This window comes from Lemur catta, chromosome 10 (genome assembly GCF_020740605.2).
Source record: "Lemur catta isolate mLemCat1 chromosome 10, mLemCat1.pri, whole genome shotgun sequence".
Taxonomy (NCBI): Eukaryota; Metazoa; Chordata; class Mammalia; order Primates; family Lemuridae; genus Lemur; species Lemur catta.
The window spans coordinates 58,038,201-58,060,776 of record NC_059137.1 but is presented as its reverse complement, the minus strand read 5'-3'; positions in this window follow the sequence as shown (position 1 = coordinate 58,060,776).

Below are 22,576 nucleotides of genomic sequence, written 5' to 3'. Positions count from 1 at the left end.
GACTCAATGAATTATGGATTTGAAATAACCAGAGCTGTGGTATAGGGTTGCAGCAGAGATCAAAAAGACAAGCTGTAATTTTGGCGCAACATGTGGTGAGAGAAACACAGGCATTTGGCCTTCTTTATTGTGAGGATTTTTGGGTTCTTCTGCAGAAACATTTATTTTGTTTCTGAATATACCTATGCATACATATAGACATACCAGGGCTGTCCGAAAAGTGTCCAGTCATCGTTAATATGACAAGAATGGTTACATGGCTGGATACTTCCTGGACAGCCCTCGTATATACCCATATATTTATACTTACCCATGTAGGTGTGTAAATATTTACAAATAGTACCCGCAAAACAAGTTTCTTATTTACCAAAGTAAAAAATATTAATTATAAAAAGTTCAGAAAAGTGGGACAAAAGTCAAACTGGGGAGAGTGTTTAGAAGCAAAAACCTTTTTTAGTCAGTGTTGAGTATCAGATGAGCAAAGTGCTGTCACTGATTTAAGCAGAAAGTCATTTAATACAAAGAATTAGGTGTTCACGGAAATTTTGCAGAGCTGGAAGATCAGGCTCAAGGCTGAGTTTCCAGGATCAACTTCCAGAGCAATACCATGGAACTGGCTCACAGAATAGCAAATACCACCGTCACCATTAAGAATCTAGAGAATGATCCAGAAGTCAGAGAGTTTGAAATCCCTCCCTATTTCTTGCCTCTGGAGCCATTCCATCTTTGCTATGATAAACCTGTCACAAATGCCTGAATTCTGCCATGCATGGCAAAGCCTTACTAGACCCTGGCCCATCTGCTTCCTTAGAAAACCAAACATCTTCATGACTGTGCTTGCTACAGAAGACCAGACTCATAGGAGTCATTTTATGACTTCTGAATCTCATGCTTATGTTTCTGATTGGCTGGTCCTAAACCACATCCAGACTTCCAGCTGTAAGGGAGTGTGGGAAATCCTCTAGACTAGCCACACAGGAAGCCACATTAGAAAAATGGTGAAATGGATATGGAGAGAGGCAATCCACTGGATGTGCCACAGTACTGTTCCAGGCAGAGGAAACAAGAAAAAGGGAATCTGGAAATTATGGACCATATTCAGTAACAGAAGTTCTTGTGTGGCTTCAATGTAAAGTGGATGCTGGAAAATTGTGGGAGAAATCACTATACTAAGTTTTGACCAGATTATGAAAGCAATTTTATGACCTACTAAAGACTTTGGATGTTATCTAGTAGGCTCCTAGTCACAAACTTCCAATATCTATATACTATTGGCACAAATTTTGTCACCACTATATACTTATTTACATATTTGATATTCTTTTCTTAGAGTGATTCTAATTAGATTCAATGTTTTTATTTGAGCAATGACATATTGCACATTCTCAGCAATATGTAAGTGAAATTACAGATTTGATGTGCTAGCATCAAATCATAATAAATACAAAACTTTTTAAATTAAAAAGCATGTACATATCACCAAAATCGTCTTCTGTGTCACCAAAAGTTATTAGTACCACAGCTTGGAAAATACAGCTACAAACAAGGAGAACCACCAAAAGCTTAATACACATGAAAGTGGCAAAATCAGATGTATAGTTTAGAAAAATAACTGACAATGAGTAGGGTGGATTAGAGACAAGTTTATAGGCATGAGTCCAAGTAAAAGCGGAATATTATTTGAGGTGGGGCAGTGACCATAGAAATGAAAAGGAAAGAACAGTTAAAGAGATTTCAGAGCTACCGTGCAAAGGCACTGACAAATTTAGGAATTCAGAATAGAAAGAGGAGTTTATATTGACTATAAAGTGTTAGCTGACTGGTAGATGGTGTTTTAGTAAGCTGAGATAGTGAAAAATGAAAATATTTGGTATACATAAGATGTCCAGTTGGACATGGGCTTTGAAGTACATTTGAGGTATCCACTAGAGATAGGCTTCATGATAACTGTGTCTGGAATCCAGGAAAGCAGTTTTGGATGCAGGTAAGTTTGTGGAGTCATTGACCTATATGCAGTTGATTAGTTAGGGTCACAAAAGAAGACCTAAGCCGTCAAGGAGAGATGCGCACATGGAATTTGGAAGTAAGGTAGAAGAAGGGGAACCAACAAGAGAGACTGAAGAAGGGCTTGGATCATGGTCCATATAAACCATTGAGTTTCAGTAAGAAGAAATTGCTGACAAAGTTAAATGTCAAAAAGGTGAGACTGAAAATAAGCCATTGGATTTAGCCATTAGAATACTGATGTTCTGTAATGAAGCAGCTTGCATAGAGTTCTCTAGAGCAGAAGTTGTATTGCACTGAACTGAATAGCAATTGGGATATAAACAAGCAGAGACCATAACTTTAGAAAAATGGTTCTCCATCAGGAATGGTTTTCCCTCCGGGGGACATTTGGCAATATCTGGAGGCATTTTTGGTTGTCACAACTGGGGAAGTGCTACTAATATCTAGTAAGTAGAAGCTAGGGATGCTGCTAAAAATAATGCAATGCACAAGACAGCACCCAGAGCAAAAAAATTATCTGGTCCAAAATGTCAATACTGCCAAGGTTGAGAAATCCTGCTTTAGACAAAGACTTCAAAGTCTGACTGTGAAGAGAAGAAGAGAAAGAGGATGATGGCTTGTTATGGAGGAAACATCAAATGTTTTTGTAGAGAGTAGATTTGAGCATAAGAAAAAGAAGAAGGAGAAGGTGAGGGAGAGAAAGAAAATATAATAATAAGGAAAGGACAGTTGGTCAAGTAATGTTTGATGGAGACAGAAGAGAACACTTTATTCCAAAGCATATTTGAGAGAGAAAACTTGGACAGCAGAAGGGATTTACATCACTCCCCCTCCCCTTCTAAGACAGGAAGGAAGACAACAGGGGAAAATATGGATATGGGTCAGAAGCAGATGAGGGAGTATTAGGGGAGTTTATGACTGGGAAGTAGGAGGCTAAGTTTTCATGAAGGATGGAGAGGAACACAGAAAATGACAAATGGAACAGATCTTAAAGAGGATAGTAAAATTTGGAGCAGTAAAAGTTTGAGATAAAAGAAAGATGTGTAAACAATTGTTAAACAACACTAAAGAACAAGTTAAATTTCAAAATTACAAATTTGTAAGGGAACCAACTTACATGGTGATGTGATTTTGTCAGGTAACACTCAGCAGCCCAAGAACAGCATCAGAGAAAACAGATGTTTTGGGTTGCCAGAACAAAGGACTTCCCAGAAAGGTACATTTACCAGAAGAAGATTCTGGTAAGCACATGGGTTAAAATATATTCGGAATAATTGTCCCTGCCACAAGTCATGTCTTAATAATAGTTCTATACTCTCAAATATCTAGCCTCTTAATAAACAATTGTTAATGAACTTAAAATAATTCTGTAGGATCAGGAATACTATCTTCTGCTAATTACTCTGTAACAAGAGACTTCAATCCCTTTTTCTTTTTGTGTCTGCATAGATGCTAAATAAATCAGAGATAATTGGATAATGAAGCTGATGATCCAAACTGAATTGAGAGTTAGAAGGTCCTTTCACTCATTACTCATCTTTGGTTCTGCCTTTATTTTATTGTATTTTAGTTTTGCAAAGTCAAAGCCTCAAATTTTCTTTTCATTTTTACTCTTTTCAATGTGTCATAATTCAATGTGCCTGATTTGCTCATTTTATTCCCAGTGCTTTATTTGCTCTTTGTCCAGAGTCTCTAAGCTCTGAGGTTTACATTGCATGACCTATTAATGATACCAGCTCATTTTGTGGGGAGTGCTGCATCCTTAAGATATTTACAAAAACAGCCAGCAAATCCTCTGTTGTAATTAGGTCAAATAATTCTAGAAAATTTCTTTTGTTGACTGATTCTATAGACTCATCATGGCCTTTTAGTGCTATTTTTCCCCCCTAGCACAAAGATAATTACTTCTATTACCATCCTCAAATAACAATGCCTCTCTTCTCCAGTCTTTGTCTGGAGCTGTCCATTAGCTCACTGACACCGGAGTTTCTAAAATGTTGTTTTTGTCCATAATTTATTTACCCCAGAAATTTCAGCTGAGTTGCAAGCATCTGGTTGTCAGCTCAGATCAGCTATTTTCTAATCCAGATCCCTTATCTTTTCAGTTAAGCATTTTGGACTATCTGCTACATTCTAGATTGTGTGCAAAGGAGCCAATTTACAGGCCTAAACTGGTTGAGAGATCATCTTTTTTAAAAAAAACTGCTGATTTATGTTGATTTAGTTACTCAATGCTCTGCTCCTCTTTAGTTTGCTCAAACAACAACGAGGTGCCAGCTGGTTTTATTCTAATGTTTGCCCATTACATTATTACAGATCAAAGCTTAGTAAATATGCTCCTTGCGTTTTCTTAAACCAGGACCAGCTGTTTTTACAAACTCAACTATAGGACAGTTATAGGACAATTCTAATTCTAATGTTTAATCATGTATGTCTCCTGGTCCATCTAGCCAATGTAATTGATTAATTTTGGCTCCCATATATTAGAGATAGACTTCCTCTGATGGGGGTAATGAAATTGCTCAAGAGCTGTTATACACAAACTAAAATTCCTATTTCTCAATGGACTTAGGTAGGATTCCATATATTCTTTGAAGACACAGAAACTTTTATATCTAACTCTTCTTAAAATACCTTTTGGGGTTTACCAGTGACAGCTGCCATTGGCCCTTGTTTGTCTATCCAATATATCCTCACTCCTACCCATGATAACAGTATCAAGGAATTTTCTTGGATATCTACCCTGTCTTATTCAGACCATAACATTTCACACCACTCAGCTTCAGAATTTTGTCCTAATTAAAAACAAAAAAAAGAATTTGGTCCTAATAGACTTAAGTCAATCTTCACATTGCTATCATTGGCCACAGGTGATTGGTAGGAGCACTTAATCCAATCAGGCCAATGAGGTGCAAAGAGATATTTGCTTGGTTCTTCTGGGGAGGATGTTTCTGCTTAATTCCTTAGGATCCAATCAAAAGAGCAGCTTTGTTTCTGTTGTACTGAATAAGAAAGTATGGTGGTTAGGAGCAGGAACTATGAAGACACACGACCTGGGTTTAAATCATGGCTACTTCACTTTGTGTGACATTTGGCAAGTTATATAATCTCTCTGTCCCTCAGTGATCTCATATGTAAAATGAGGAAATTAATAATTCCTATCCATGGGATTGTTTTGGGCATTACATGAGCTTTTTGAGCATTTGAAAACAGTGCCTGGCACATAGTAAGCACCACTAAAAACATAAATAAATATAGTTCCAGGAAGCTGCTGGCAGTCATCTTAGGAGCAGACACTCCTAGGAAGGAGAAAAAATTATGGAAGATAGAGAGACAAAATAGAAAGTTGGTTAATGATAGCATTAACCTTTCTGAAGTCTATCCTAATCCTAGTCTTTTCGGTTATGTCAGTCATAAGTCTCCATCTCATTGATTAAGCCAATTTGAGTTAAACTCTCTGTTATTTATAGCCTATATATCTCTGACAAACAAGTGAAATGTCACCAACTTTAATTTAATAAACACTATAAAGTATCTATTGCCTTTGGATATAAAGATAACTAAAGCACAGACGCTGTCTCACATTCAGCACATAATTGTTAAAATCTTATTATACATAAGGTGATATGTGGTCATTCAGAGCATCTTTCAGAATCCTAGATAGGGTGATAAGTATTTACATAAATAATTATAATGAAAGATAGAATGGTATAAGCTCTCTTAAAGAGACAACATAGAAAAGTTGTCTTGGAAATTCAGAGGAGTCATGTGTAGATTAGATTATTCAATAAGTCTTCAGGGAGTGCCATTTCTAAGACTCATACAATAATAGAATCTTTTCTAAACATTTTTCATCTATTCAGTTATTCAATAAGTATTCATTGAGTACCTATTTTTTTTGCCAGAAGCTTGTGCAAGAAGCTAGAGATGAAATGTTGAGCAAAATTAGACATGAGCTATTGTACACATGGAGTTATCAATGCAGAAGAAAGTCACTAATCAAAGAATTGCACAATAACAGTACAAATACAACTGTGAGAAGTGCTATAAAGAAAAAGTTTAAAGAGCTGCAAGAGTATGAAATACAGGAAATATAAAGTTGCAAATAGATTATCTATATTGTATAAATGAGGAAACATCATATCAAAGAGACTGACTTACTCAAGATCACTCAGCTGGTTTGTATTAGAACCAAACTGCCATTCAGTATCCTCGAACTCTTGCCTACTGCTTTCTCCATTACAACAAATACAGTGCTCTTAAATGAAGTTATTCATTTTAGTTTGGAATGATCCTAGGCTAATCATAGTTTCTAGTAAAGATTTTATTTTCAGAAAACAACATCAATCTCTCACAACTAATTAAAATAAATGCTTTAAAAATTATTGTAGTAACAGTCTTCTTACAGTAAGGTGAGAATGCCATCCAGCTAGAATAAGGGGTAGAAAAACATCTGTAATACATTGCTGGTACCAAATTAGTGTTATTTTCAGTTGTGCTGGCCAGATTCTTTGCCTTTCCTTGACAGACTAACAGAGAATGAAAACCGATCCAAATTATTTCTACTGGAGGTCACATGTGGCATAACTGGACTCTTTGGTTGAAGTGTTGACATGTGGTAATTTTGTAGAAACAAATGATCATTATAGAGGGCATGGTAGTCAACACAAATAGGATGCAATTAGCATGTGTCACCACTGACTTCTGGTAGAAACATCTTAATAGACAACAAATAATAAAGGTTGGTGTATTGAGACTGTCTCAGTTAATTAGTTCCTCATTGTTTCTCAGGGACCAAAGTAAACTATTCTAATCTTGTTTTTTCTCTTCTTTTTGACAACACCACTGTTCCCCACGGGCAGAGTCAGGGTCTCTTATATTCTCTTTGGCTCCTCATGTCCATGAGGAGGGCTCTAAAAATGTCCTTATAGTTTTGCTACCTTCTTTGCAAAATAAATTTTGTTTTTTATTGCATTTTTCATGCTCAAGGTATCCCAAAGCAATTTACAGTAATGAGTTTCAAATCTGGATTGACGGTGACTCGGTAGGCAATCATGTTAGCCATTATGTATTCAAGGCTAGCTTACACCCAGTCCTGAAATTAAAATATATCTTGTCACAAGAGGTAATGTCTCCCGGGAGACTTAGGTAATTCAGCTCTGTCTCTCTCTTATTCTCATTATCTCTCTCACTCTCTCACTCTCTCCCTACCTGCTACCTTCCAACTCACTTGTGGAGCACTGACGGTTGTCAGTGGGGATAAAAGGATAAAATATGTATCTCTCTCACAGCAATATTTGATGATTGAAAAATGAACGTGAAAGTGCCTGAAGCATCTTGGGAAAAAGTCAATACAAAGAGCCAGGTGAATGCAGCTTACACTGGGTCTGCTATGTCAATGCTACCAATGACCAACGCTGAGCTTGTTCCAAGAGAACTACAGGACTCGATGTCATTTCCCTTAAGCACTCTATACCTGAATAATAAGAATTTTCTAAATCCCCTACAATAGCCTTCTAGAATATGTTTTCTATTTACCTATTTACTTGTCTATATCTCTCAGTAGATGGTATTCTCTATAAGAGCAGCAACCTTCCATAACTTGTTCATTGAACTCACAGTGCTTACTGCATCACCTGACCTATAGTAAGTAGTTGCTAGGTACATATTAATGAGAAAGAAGAAGAAAGAAAAATGGAAGCAAGAAGAAGAGAGCAAAAGTGGAAGAGAAGAAGGAAGAAGTAAGGAGAGGCAGGAAGAAAAGACAGTTTCGTGCACATATTGGAGTAAGATATGATTAGTCTGATTGACGGCAGGCAATCTAAGATATTCAGGTTGTAAAGGGCAATGACTTTATCTGGCTTCCTGTCTTAGTCTGTTTGGGCTGCTATAATAGGTTATTTATTATGGCTTAAAAACAATAAAAAATGTATTTTTCACAGTTCTGGAGGCTAGGAATTCCAAGATCAAGGTGCCAGAAGATTCAGTGCCTGGGGAAGGAGTGGTTCCTTATCCACAAATGGATCTCTTCTCACCGTGGCCTCGCTTAGGAGAAGGGTGAGGAAGCCATCTGAGGTCTCTTTTATTAAGGGTACTAATTCGATTCATAAGGACTCCACTCTTATTACCTAATCACCTCCCAGAGACCCTACCCCCCGATACAATCATATTGGGGATTAGGTTTCAGCATATGAATTTGAGAAGCGGGGGACATTCAGTCTATAGCATTTACCTTCCTCCTAATGCAGGAATCTCTTCTATCACAACTTGCTGAAATGTCATTCAGCCTTTGTCCAAACTCCACAACCTACCCAAGGTAGCCCTTGATATTTTTGAAAAATCTTAATTGTTAGAATATATTTCTCCAAAACTGCACAACCTATCTTCTGCAACTTTTATATGTTTGTCCCAGTCTGTATCTCTCACATCCAATAGAGTAATTAAACTTCTTTTTATATATTCAAGCCCTTGGATATTTGAAAGTTCTTCCTAGATCTATTTTGATCACTGTCTCGGTCGTTGTCATTTGGGCATCCCTCGGTTTCTCATGAGTAATGTACCTGTCATTGTAAAGAATAATGTGGAGGTGTCCTTACCATAGAAAGCATATGGCACCATCTTGTGCACTGATCAGGACCCTCTATTTGTATTTAGGCAACATCTCTTCTTTGGTTCCTTGTGGTCCTCTAAAACTCCAGATCATTTTTATATTAATTTTTGAAAAGCCATGAAGCCTGCATTCTTAATTTGCGGTAGAGGGTATTTTTTGTTTGTTTTGCTTTGTTTGTGTTTATTTCTAAAAAGCTTGACATTTTGCCTTGAAAATCACTTTTATTTTACATCGGTTATTTGAGTTTATCATTTATGATTATTGATTTTTTTCAAAAATGTACTAATTTGGCCTTTCATTCATTCAGGGTACCAATCAACATAAATTAGTCCTGAAACAGGACAGGATATAAACAAAACAATCAAAGTGCTAGGCTCCGTGCTAGACTTTGCAGACACAGCATTGAATAAGGTAAATTAAGACTTACAGACTACCAGACAAAGAAACATAAATAAAATCAAATTATGGGGGTAGGATGAAGCCGTGCCCAGACATTAAGAAAGTACAGAGAAAAGATACATAAATCAACTAAGAGTGGAGGGCAGAGGTTTCCTGGAGGAGGTAAGAATTGAGATTAACTTTGAAAGATGTGTAGGAGTGAACTAGATGAAAAAGAAAGGACAAGGGAATTTCAGGCCAAATAAATGACATAGGAAATAGTTTGGAAACATAGGAGCAAAAGATATATTTTTTCATCTATTCTAATACCTGTCTACGCCTTTTATCTTTGTCTCTATGACAAGTTTGAAAAACAGGTACCCTGTGACGGTTAATTTTAGGTGTTGACTGGGTTCAGGCATATCCAGATACCTAGGAAAACATTATTTCTGAGTATGTCTATGAAGGTATTCCAGAAGAGATTAGTATTTGAATCAGTAGATGAAGTAAACAAGATCAGCCTCACTAATGTGGGAGGGCATCATTCAATCCATTGAGAATCTGAATAGAACAAAAAGGCAAAAGGGCAAATTTGCTCTCTTTTCTGAAGCTATGCAACTTCTCCTGCCTGGGACATCAGAATTCTGGGTTCTTGGGCCTTCAGGCTCCAGGACTTACATCAGCAGTCCCTCCTGTCCCCAGCACCTCGTTCTCAGGCCTTTGGCCTCAGACTGCGAGTCACACCATTGCCTCACCCTGGTTCTCAGGCCTTCATCCTCAGACTGCATTACACCACTGGCTTTTTTGGTTTTCCAGTTTGCAGACAGCATATCGTGGGAGGTCTCAGCCCCTATAGTCACATGAACGAATTCCCACATTAAAGCCTCTCTTATATGTCTCTATATGTCCTATTGGTTCTGTTTCTCTGGAGAACCCTGACTAATAGACACTCTACACCATCCAAGTAATTGATGAAATATTTAATATATACCTATGCAGTTTTAAGACTTTTACATGCCATGGTATGGTAAGAAAATGATTCATATGGCACAAATTGACATTCAAACACTTAATAACCTATATTTCAAGAACCTACTCTCTAAGTCAGTGTTGCATAACACAAACCATGAAATGTGCTTACTCTCCCGATATTCTTGTAGCTGATAAAATTAAAGAAGAAAGGACACTTGTCCCAGCAATCTTGACCTTCCAGACACTAGGTCATCTATTTTCTAGTGGGTGAGAGAAGAATTGCAACCAGCCAGAGCTTATCACCAAGATACCACTAGGTCTAGAACTCGAGGTGCTGTCAGATTGACCCATTTTAGTGGGCAAAGCTATGGTTTTTCAGAGCTTTGACTTACATAATCTTTCTTAGAGTTACACCAGCTCTGATAAAAGCCAAAAGTAAAATTTCAGTGTCTCAACACATCAGAAGTTTATCACTCACGTAACAATCTCGTAACAGTTCCAGGCCAAGGGGCAGTTCTTTACCTGGTGATTCAGAGACTCAGGTCCCATGCATACTCCAGTTCCATTCATCATAATAATGTAGTTTCCAAGTTATCCACACTCATGTCCATCACACTGGTGGAAGGGGAAAGAAAACACGGAGACAGAGCATTCATTTTTTAATCCCTTTATCCAGAAAGTGAAACATTTGTCTTCTTCTCTCATCTGTTTGGATAAAAGTAACCATGTGACCGTGCTGTACTCCCTTACTGCTCAGCTGTTCCCTGTTCTGTGCAAGGGAAAGCCCACAGTTTAGTGTCTCGTGTCAGCCACAAGCCTTGCCGGGGTGCCACGAGGCACGTGGGCATCTAGTCATTTTTATATATTGTAACACACTCTCTAGCAACCAATTCAAATACTTTAAATAGCTTAAAATCTTCAACTGAGAAGTACGTCAACCATCTATGCAGCACCCGCCAACTGTTTCATGACTTAAAAAAAAAACCTTTCTTATAATTATTAACCTATTATCATTAATCAGTCAGTTCTCACCAATGCATGATTTTAAACAGTACTTCAAAATAATTTGGTAATATTATCAATCTGATGAAAATGACTTCCTAAAAATCTAATTACCAGGGAAGTATTTGTTTCTTGACAGGAACAAAAAGGCTTTATTTAAAAAAGAAAAAAAAAGATATTCTAATATGTTCCGGAGATATATAATATACCCTAAGCTTTCCTCCGATATCATAATCAACATATTTGATAAAATAATTTAATAAGCTATACATATACTATGTTATCATCCAATTGATAGGTTTTCATTTTGTTCTAAAGACATCAGGGATATCCACTTTGCCAAATGTTTTGCCGAAGGGAAGCAACTGTATATATAACCTTATCTTGATCTGCTTGCCTCTTAATCTCATTTTACTACAAAAAATAACTGTGCCAGACCTTTGTGGGTTTGTGAGTGGGTTTGTTCCTATGCTGTTTTCTAGCGAGAATTAAGTTTTTGCCAAAGTGTTCAGGAATTATTTATTGCTTTTCAAAGATGGCTATAGAAAGCAAGGTGCTTTACTAGTCTGAGAGATACTGGAATCCATCAGCTACACGGTTGAAGACCTTTGGGAGCTTCATGACACTGTCTTTACAAATCCCAGTAAATTGGAACAGCCACGGTGTTCAGATTTTCCATTTTTTGACATTAGGACATACCAACAGAAAACAAAAAGTTACAGGGAAGGGAAGAGAAAGGATTTCATACTAAGTATTCTAGGGGCAAGGATATGATAGCACAACATCATAATTCCTCAGGTTTTTGTCTACCTAGTAGCATCCTCAGAAGCTCTATCCCTTGAGGAGAAAATAGCTTTGTTCACTTTTTACAGCACCATCAGAAGAAGTGCTTGATTATCTATTTACAAAGCCGTATTATAAACAGAGATACACCTGGCCCTTTCCTTCTGGGAAACTACCAATGGAACTAACGCAATAAGAATTGAACAGGCAATATTTCCATGGTAGCAAAAAACTGGAAAAATATATAGTTCCTGATCCTTTGTCGAGGTTCTTCTGTGGCAGCGTGTGTGAAGCTCAACTTGGTTTCTATTTCCTGGGTCCATTTTAAGACACTGGAAGTACAGGGCCAATAATAGGAAAATGGAAAGCCCTTGGGAAAAGTTGTCTTCTTTCAGCTTTTTGACAGCTGTTCTTTTCTAGAGCTCTCTGAAGTATTTGGCACTTGGATTCTTGAATGATTTGATGCAGAGTTTGCCTGTCATGAACTCTCCACTGGAAAGCCACGGGGGCAGAATACCTCGGTTTGAGCCTTCCCGACTCTTTCATTGATTCCCAGTGGGACCTCAGATTTTTCAGCTGCAAAACAGAGATGATGATATCACTCTACCTTACAGGGCTTCTACGGAACTTAAATAAGATAAGCTATAGAAAGCACATGAGGAATAGGAAAATCTCACTTTTTCCACGCAAGCAGTGGGTAAGCAAAGAGCCTTTCCTGTGAACACGAAGGCCAGTATTCCATTACGATCATGATAATCACTCTGGTACATATCTAATTTCTTTAGAAAGGATACTTGCTTATGTCTTTATTGTTACTGTTGCTGATCCTCCAAAAACAGAAGAAAATTAGATCAATGACTGGAGCGTGGAGCCCGGTGGTATGGAATAGTATAAATGACGCAATGACAGGTGTCCAGCAGCTGTCATTTCTGAACTGATGCATCGTTATCAGGGCTGGGGAAAATCATGACATCTACTGATATTGATTAAAGCTGATTTTCCCCTGAAATGCTCTCTCACATCTATTGCACAGTAATGAGTCATGCCCAATGTCAGCCTTTCGCTTTCTGACAGTTTAAGTACACAGCCTTGGATGGGCTCCAGCCGGGCTGACATCTGAAATATAATGAACGATGCCATTCTAAATTGTCAATGAATGTAGAAGTAAATGGTGAGGAGCCATATGGAACCCGCTATTGCACTGGATGCTACAGTACATTGTTGAGCATTACTTAGCAGTGGGAAAAATGTACAGTAAAGGAGGGATGACAACTCTCCGTGTGATGGCAGCTTAGGCAAAAAAGGCAACTTTTGAAATAGTCATCATCTAAAACCGTCCACATGTACTTCCAGATCATAGCAGTGCCCTGTCGGTTTCTCTCATCTAGAGCCTATGCTAAATGAAAAGAGCATCTCTAGGTAGCTGCCCTTTGAGTCAGGTGGGTTAGAGACATCTGGGCTGCAGCTTCTCTGAGCTGGACACCAGCTAAACATTCACAATGTAGTAGCTGTCCTTGACAATCCTATTCCATATGGAAGCAGCCAGACTTTAAACACACTGTTGCAATAGTATACAAAGAGTATTTCCTCTTGGGTGGGATGCGATGAGGTAGAGGAAGAGATTTACAGAGGAAGCAATAATCAGAGGTTTTGAACATGGACCATTTCACTAGAAAGATGGGGAGAGGCAGGATTTGCTGCACTGAGCATGCCACATGCAGAGGTAAAGAGAGGTAGAATATATGGCCCCCGTGCTTAGCAGCCAGCAGTTTGGATGACTGTAGCTTGGACAGCATGTGGGGAAGGAGTGACAACTGAGGCTGGACAAGAGCCAGATCATGAACCACAGCACTGTGAGAGCTAAAGATAATATATAGTAACTCTAACAGAATTTTGAGGTGTTTCCAAAAATTATCAAGCACACAGAAATGCTGGTTAGCCCACAAAAAGGCACCATGGCTAAAATCACAGGGTCCAATGAGACTTTTCCCATTAACCATTTAACCACTTAGAAAAATGGTTCTAGTATCACTAAGGCCTCCCAGTTCTCAAGGACCCTAAGATACAGTGTAGAGATGTTCCAACTTTCCCTCTGACACAGAAACCCATGAAATAAATGATTCCATAGGACTTCATTGAAGAAGAGCAGGGAAATGTCCATTGATCAGGGGAATGAGTCGATACATTAGGATACATTTAAAAATGTCACACTAGCTGCAGTCAAAATGAGGAGTTCTTTATGCACTCTTTTGGCAAGATGATCAAATATGTTACTAAGTGAAAGAGTAGATTGAAGAACAGTATGTGCAAAGTCCTTTAGGACTTTACTATTATTGTGATTATATTATTGTTTTAATGGCTTTCTCTAAGGAGTATGATAGAGTAAGATAGAGGAGATTTCATTTTTCACTTTGTATATTTGTATTTCATTTATTTGGTTTGCAATGAGCTTATATTATTTTATAATTTCCAAAGCCCCTCAAAAAACACAACAGGCAAACAGAATAGAAAGGAGGAACAGGAAAGATAAAGGTGATAGATTCACAAACAAACCTTTGTTTGAAATTCCTTTGACAGCATCACCTCAACTAATCATTCAAAAAGTTGCTTGGCTAATGATTTTTTTTATTAACTTGATTTAATGCTTGGCTAAATTAATCCAATTGCCTGGTTGTTTTGAATCTAGGGAAATAGAGCTCCCTCCTTTTTTTTTTTTATTTTTTGCCCCACAGCTTTCTTTTCTTTTTTTGGTTTCTCTTAGTCATTTTTCCTGTAATAGGACTTCACTGACAGAAGGATATTTCAAAGAATTATGGAAATTCGGCTGGAGATATGGGGGTAGATTCTGATGCCCTGTGAGTCTGTGCAGTGTTAAAGGATAGGATGGAGAAGGACAAAGACTTCCCGAGTGTTTAGTGTGAGTTAAATCACTTTACAAATATTCTCCAAATTAACCCTCCTAGCAAACCTTGAGAGACATATTTTTGCTTCTGTTTTAAAAATAAAGAGGAATTAAGTAACTAATTTAAACAACACCTAGTAAATGGCAGCTTTCAAGATTTTAAAATAGGTCTGTCTAGATGGAAACATATAGGCACACAATTCCACCAATGGGAAAACGGATTCTAAAGAAATTCATAATCATGCATACTAGCCTAAGATAGCTCAATGGTTGAAACAACTTAGGACAGAGAAGTATGTCCTTGGAAATAAAAAAAACAGGCTGCAAAGAATATGTCCATCCCCATCCCCCAGGTTTGCTCCACCTTTACTTTTTTTACTCTTTTAGGTACAATACGAAATAACATCTCAAACTGTATTAGAATGGATTGTTTATGCACATATATTAATATTTTGGTCTTGGATTTTCAGGACTTAGCCTCTCTACCTCCCAGAAGCCTCTCAGGCTTCTGCAGGCTACATCCTTAGGGACCTACAGTAGATCACCAAAAGTCTTTGCTTCTCTGATTCTCTTGTTTCATTTGTCTCCTTTTAATAGTTGCAGCCAATTTGGGCCTGAAATGGTTCAGTTCACTGCAGAGATTAAAGAATAATTTTGTTTACTCTTAATTCAAATGAACCCTCTGTAGCAGAGTTAGTTATCTCAGGCCTGAGGCCTTGCTCCAGGAAAGAAAGAGGAGATTGTTTCCAGGCTTTGAAAACCATAAAGCCACAGATCTGGCAAACTCTCACCCTTTCATTTCTCTTTATATCCAACCATCAGTAACTGAAAAAAGCTCGAAAGTGTTGTCAGTGGTTAAAATTCTTCAAACAGAGTGGGGGTAGTTTCTTGGAAGGAAGGGATTTGAATCTACATGGAATAAAAGAGGCTGGAAACCTCTCAGGACTCTGCAAACAATAACTATTCTATGAGCATATTTGTCATAGTCTCAAGTCTGATAAGACCAGGTCACCAATTGTAGTAAATCTGTAGGGTTTATATACTTATATAATTCTTTGAAGCTGGACATAGGGAAGAATCCAGGCTGAATTCACCCAGATGCTAAGAAGATAAAGGAAGCATATACAAAGGGATCTCCCAAGAAAATCACCTGTAAGTAAAGTGGAAAATCACAGTTTCTGGTTTCTCCTCTCTCCTGACGATATAATATTTACTCCAATCTCTGTCACTAAAAGGAACGCAAGGAAAAGAGAGTTTTATTTTTCTTCTTTCTATGTATAAGCCTAATTTGTAATATCCATTTGGAGCTAAGCTAGAGATGCCCATTCCTGTCCTTTCTATGTTTAGATGGACAGTTAGTCTATGACCCAGATGAGTCTTTTCCCTTTCCCAAGTCATCCTAGCCTTCTCATTTACCCAAAGCTACTGAAAAAACAAATAGTTCAAGTAGCAGGTAACATATTTTATAGAAAATATTTTATAAAACACTGGCAGCCCAGGGCTGGAAATTGAGAACTCTTTCAACCTTCTAGTGTATTCTATTTTGAATAGTCAGTGAGCTTTCCTCTTGCTTTGTCAGGATGCAATTCTGCCCTTTAGAAATTGGATTCCATTCATCTCCAGGCTGTACTTTTATAATTGAAATCTGGGATTTTTCTAAACAGTTTTAAATGTGTGTTTTTATTATATTGAAGTTCTGTTTTGAATGGTTTTAACTCTATTCCCTAGGCAGACAGAGACAGGGTAGGAATTCTTTACCAGGGTATGAAGATTATCATTTCAAACTGATGGCTTTGAGTGAGTAAAAAAAATAATAATCATCACGAAGAAGGGAAATGCACCAAGCACTCATAGGCAATGCATCTAAAAAACATAACCACTTCAGCATTGCTCAATCTGTAACTGGGTGCAGAATGTCTATACAGATCGACATTGCTGGACTTACAACCAATGGAGAACAGGGATATCCTCACTCAATCAGCCATGTGTTCTTCCTATGCAGAAAAGAAAATGGCCCTTAAAACTGGCTGCCCAGTGCCTTAATTATTTACCACAATGGAGCAGAAACAGGCAGGCTCACAGCCCCTAAAGCAGTTGAATTAGAATGGGAAGATCTTTTGCAGCCTGATATAATGTAGGTAGCCATCAAGACAGCAAGGTTTGAATGGAACAAGGCACAAAATTTTCAGGGGGGAAAAAAAAACATAGAGTATGCAACCCTAATATGTATACATTTATTTATCTCTAAGTCTTAAATGTACCCTATTATGCCAATAAATTATGCACTACCAAATAAATATATAAGGATAACATAAATAAAAATATAAATTAAAATGCCTACCTTTTCTTCCCAATGGAGCACTTTGAGCAACCCCCTGGATGAATGTAATTTAACTTGTTCTCTGGTGTGAAGAATCTCCTTCTGCTCAAATACAGCACTCCTTCTGGCTTTCTAGACAGTTCTACCATGAATCATATCATTGGGTTAAGAAGGTATTGAAATCTGTGGCTCAACATAACTGTGACTCTTGGGATAAGTAAAAGATTAAGCTATTATAATATCTTCATGAATTTGTTTTGCCAGCTAAAAGTAGTTCCCTGAACGAAGTAGAACCATCTCAGATATATGGATTCAAAATGGCCACAGCCGAAGAGGACAGGTTTGAGGACCTGGTTATTGTGTCAGAAGACCCTGGGTGGCTTTTGCCCCTTGGTTTTCAGACAAGAGAGTATAAAGAAGCATGAAAAGCTTACATACTGAAGAACATCAAGCATCTGTGTCTTGCATGGGCTCAGTCCTTCCCATTCAGTGCTGCTACCATCATTTCCCTACATGCTATGGGTATCTTTTCTAGACATTGCTTCAAGGAGATCTTGACTTCCCACATCAAAGCCTTTGCCCTCACCTTTCTAAAACCACCACAATAGCTCCTGATGGCTCCATGTTCTGCCTTCTAATCAGGTATGAGTGGAAGAGACTAATTGATTGACAGGGGAGGATTAGAGTATCTCATGCTTTCTACTCTTTAAGGAGAAGGATGCATTTTGAATTTCCTTCTTTCAAAAATAAACCCTCATATGTTTGAGTTTGAAATATCATAATAGATGATGTAATTTTAGTTTGCTTCTTTTTTCGATCAGGTTAAAAATATCTTTCAAATAATTTTCTTCTCATTGGATTTTCTTAGCCTCAGATTCACTCATACTCACATTTGGGAATCTTTATTAGTTGATAGTGTCTTCTTACTATTAATCATGCTCTTGGGTATATATTAAATTTGACTTGATTTATTGAGAGATTGGTACTAGTGACCTTAAAATGAATAAAAATCATAATAATATTTAATACCAAAGCCTGGTCATCATGCTACCTGCATATTAATAGCCCGATAGACTTGACAATGCATTTTGAACTGAAACATTAGAGATTTTTCTTTTCATTTTTCTTTACTCTTACAGAAAACATCCATACAAATGTCTATGGCAGACCACTAAAACATGTCATCAAAACACCTTGATTGATGTTCCTTGTAGAGTGGAACAGGGCAAGAGTATAGGTTGGACGGACACTGTGGGCATTCCTGGGAAAGTGAAGCCACTTCATTTCATTGCTTTAGCAATTTCTGTTCCATTACATCAAACATTATTTGGGCACTTAATATGTGCTGAGCACTCTGTTAGGAGCTGGATAGATAGATGAATAAGAAATGTTGCTTGCCCTGGAAAAGCTCATATTCTGACATGAGAGAGACACACAAATACTAGATAAATTCTGAACAAGGTCACATGCACCCTGTTAAAGGTACATGAAGACTGTTATGAGATCCCAGAAAAACATCATCCAACCTAGCATGTCAGGGAGTGAAGAGTTTATCTGGGCAAAGATGGCAGGTGAAGGGAGTGGGATATATTGGAGAATGAGCCAGAGGGAAGAGTATTAAGGACACAGAATCTAAAATACCATGACAGGTCTCCAAAATATTAGTTCCTTTTCCCTTAGCTTTCCTATTGGCCAGCTGTGGTGAAACGTAAATGAAGCAAAAGCTTACCTAGACATGTGAGGGGCTCCCAGTAGCAGGATTGGCTTGTTGGAATAGGTATTATGTTGTCATCTCCCACAACCACCAAGAAACAAGGCCAAAGCCATGTGTAATAGCTTGGACTCAGCATTACTAAAAAGACCCAGATAAAAGACAGTGCAACTCCCTTCTCCAAAGTTCACCCTCTACCCCCACTGCAGGCAACATAGGGTCCTCATCTCAGCTACACGGGCATCCATACCCCAGCTTCAAATGAAGCCCTGAAATGGTTTTATGCTCCTTTACTCACTCCCCCACAGGATGCCATCACAGGATGCATGCTCTGCATTTCAATTTGCCCATTCTACCTTCTCTGTGTTTCTCTAATCTATTCCTGAGAACACATCTTTCATTTGTCTTCTTTATTGAAGTTTACAGGTAATATGCACAGTTCACCATATTTCTCACTCATTTTCAAGTTTTTTCTTTCTGAGGAAGGTTTGGAGTCTTTCACAAAGTCCTGGCCTTCATACTAAAACTTAAAATTTCAAATGATTTGGAGTCATGCACCTTAGGTTTGTCTGTTATATTTGGATACTTCTTCTTACCCTTAGTAATGCTGAGATATTTGGTATCATTAAAGTACATTAAGATCCCCTCACTTTGCAAAATTTTTTGACATGGAGAAAAAAATTGTAGATACTCCAAAGTGTTTAAAAGCTGAGAATTCTAGCCCTACATTGCCTGATGAGTCTTAGAGTTGAACCGGCAGATTTGGGCAGCTTCTCTGTCAGCAAGATTTGTCTGTCAGTGAGAACAATAAGAGAGGCCTGGCATCATTTTCAGAGGAGTCAGCTTGCTTTCAGAGCATGGCATTCACCTTTTGAACACCTCTATAAGGCCACTGGCGGGTTCACATTGTAATTCTCATCTAGAAGCTTGAAATTTAAAGGCTAAAACATTTGCCCAAAGATAAACCAATCTAATACAATGGGAGAAAAATGGAAATATTTTTTATTTGAAACATCCCATATTTATCTGCTTAATTTTTATTATTTTCACCTTCATAAAGGTATTGTTATATTTTATTTCTAATAGAAAGTGATTGAGTGAGATGGCACCTACTGGGTCTCTGAAGTTGAGTCTACAATATCCATTCTACCCTCAAAGTTTAGTCCAAGTCAGTCATGAGAATCAGTCCCATTGTCAATGATTGGTTTAGAAACAGAAACATGATCTAGTCTTGGCCAAGAAGACACAAAGGAAAGCTTTATGGGAGATTTTCAGAAGCGTTTTCTTGCTTCTAAGTAGTAAACATGGGGAGAGCCACTCCTCTTCTACTTCTCCTGGATAATGTAGTATCTGCACAAGATGGCCAGGATCACTGGAGGCTCTGACTGTCAGCCTGAGTCTGAAGCACACACAGGAAAGAGCCCAGAGTGTTGGAGGAACAGGGCCAAAACTTTTTCATCTCTCTTCTGAAATGGCTGTGCCTCTAGACTTGCTGTATGAGCTACTCATTTTCCCTTCTGTTTGAGCCAGAGTAAATGTTCTGTTTTGCCATTTTGAGTCTGATAACAACAGACTCAGGATCTTGAATTTGAACCTCAATGAGCTGAAAGTAATCCTCAATTACTATCACCTGGAAGTATTAAAGGGGCAATGCAAAGAGAGAACAATGCCAGGCAGACGCGTGCTGGATGACCTAAGGTGGAGCACACATAAAAAGACTCCTTTTCTTTTTTCTCCACACCAGAAGTTCTTTTGCATGTTCTATGGACCCTTGGCAATCTTAAACATTTTTAAAATAATAAAAGAAAATATACGATTACAAAAATGATATTGCAATAGCTATCAAAATGTTTAAAAAACTAAATTTGTGGTGTATATATTACATGTGTTTCTTCATTAATGGTTTACTTAAAAGACTTATCCTATGTCTAAGAGCTACTATAATTTTAAAGTAGTTGATGAAAATATTTTAAGATATCTGCAAATATGAAACGATGTAAAAAATATACAGTTTCTATTGGTCGTGTTCAGAGTTTTTGCTGATACTTTTGTGGATTATTAATTGAAGAAAATACTTAATTTCATTTATAATTAGTGAAATAATAATATAACATCTTTTTATCCAATTTCATGAGCACTCCAAATTCCATCTGAAGAACACTTGCTTAGGAAGTCCTGTTCTTACCTTTTAAAAAAGAAATACTCTAATCCACCTTGAAGGCAGCCTTTTGTGCTTTGCTGATGGGGCCTGCATATCAAACGCTAGAGCCACAACTGTGTACTTGTATCAAATGTAAATCAGGACCGCTGCCATCTCAAATCTTGATCATTTATGTTCAAAAATCTCCTTCTAGTTACTTTTACTTAACTAATTATGATGTTGGCTGAGGATTTTCTAGACAGCTATAAGAAAGAGCTTTTTGTTGTTAGGGAAAGTAATTCTGATATTTCAAAATTATTTTTTTTTTCTGTATCACCTAGCAATTGGAAGGTTGCATGACTCTTGCTTAGGAATAAGCTCTCTGACTACAGGGTATTACTAATCTTAGCTAGGGCAAAATTAAGAAAGTAAAATTTGTTATCTGCCAAAATGCCTATCCTAACGACCCTAATTCCTATTTTGTTGGCCCAAACCTCAAATGTAATTCTCTAAAAATCGCTTAAGGCTTCACTTCATTCTTAATTAACAATCCAGAGAACAAGAAAACATATTATTTTATGACTTAGTAGTGCATTCTCACAAAACTCTAAATTAAGTTTAAGAAGAAGAAAAATGCTTATGTTAAGAAGATAACTGTCCCTTGCCCTCCTCTCAAATTCCTATGGCCAAAATGTTTCATTTGGGACCTTTCTTTGAACTTATCCCAACAAACCTTGCAAAATATTTACATCTTCTCATCTCAAATAGGATTTGATGTGCAAAAAATTGTGGCTTCTCTTTATTGAATAGTAGGCCAGCTAAATGAGTAGAAATATGTAAGGGATTAGAGAAGGAGAATACATATTTTGCATATATTAAATATATACATTCATATATAGTTTACCCAATTGACCTTGGGAAATCTTGATACAGCAGTTCACCCAGCTTTCGTTCTTTATAAAAGTATTAATAGATATATTTGTGCCAATAAGTTTCATTTAAAATTAGCTGTGTGATGTTTTCATGTTATCCATAAGTGTAACTTCTCTATTAATTGAATTTTCATTGTTAGCAGAGGCTGTAAGAAACTACTGGAAGATAGTCTCCTAGGGGGTTCCATTTGATCAAGTTTTTATCATTTCCTGAAACAGCTAAGCCTCATTAATGGCTACTACTTCTACTTTCTAAAGATACTGCCCTGAATCTTCACCTGGAGCTTATCAAACTTCGATAATGAAAAATGTGAAAGAAACTGCTCGGCATTAGCATTAGAGCCATCACGAAAGACAGGAATTATATCATTAAAAGTTACTACAGCCATAATGAAGATCAGGGTAACAGATGAATAAAAGAGGTAGCGGGGTTGGTTAGAAGGAATCATACAAAACTGGGTAAAATGGAAACCTTAAATTTTTCAACTTACTTTCTCAAAAGAATCTAAATTCAATTGATTTCTTTTTTGAGGTTAAGGGTGGCATCAGAGCTGCTTCAAGAGGGAAACCATGAAATCCGAGTCAATTAATGAAATATTTATTTGTGTATCTATTTTTAAAATAATGTTTTCATATAAAAATAATATGTGATAGGACCTTCTCAGCCTAATAAAGGACATCTATGAAAAACCCACAGCTTAGATCACACTTAATGATAAAAGACTGAATGCTTTCCCCCTAAGAACAAGAACAAGACACTCTGTTGAGACTTCCACTAAACACTGTAGTTCAGGTTCTAGCAAGGACCTAAAGCATGAA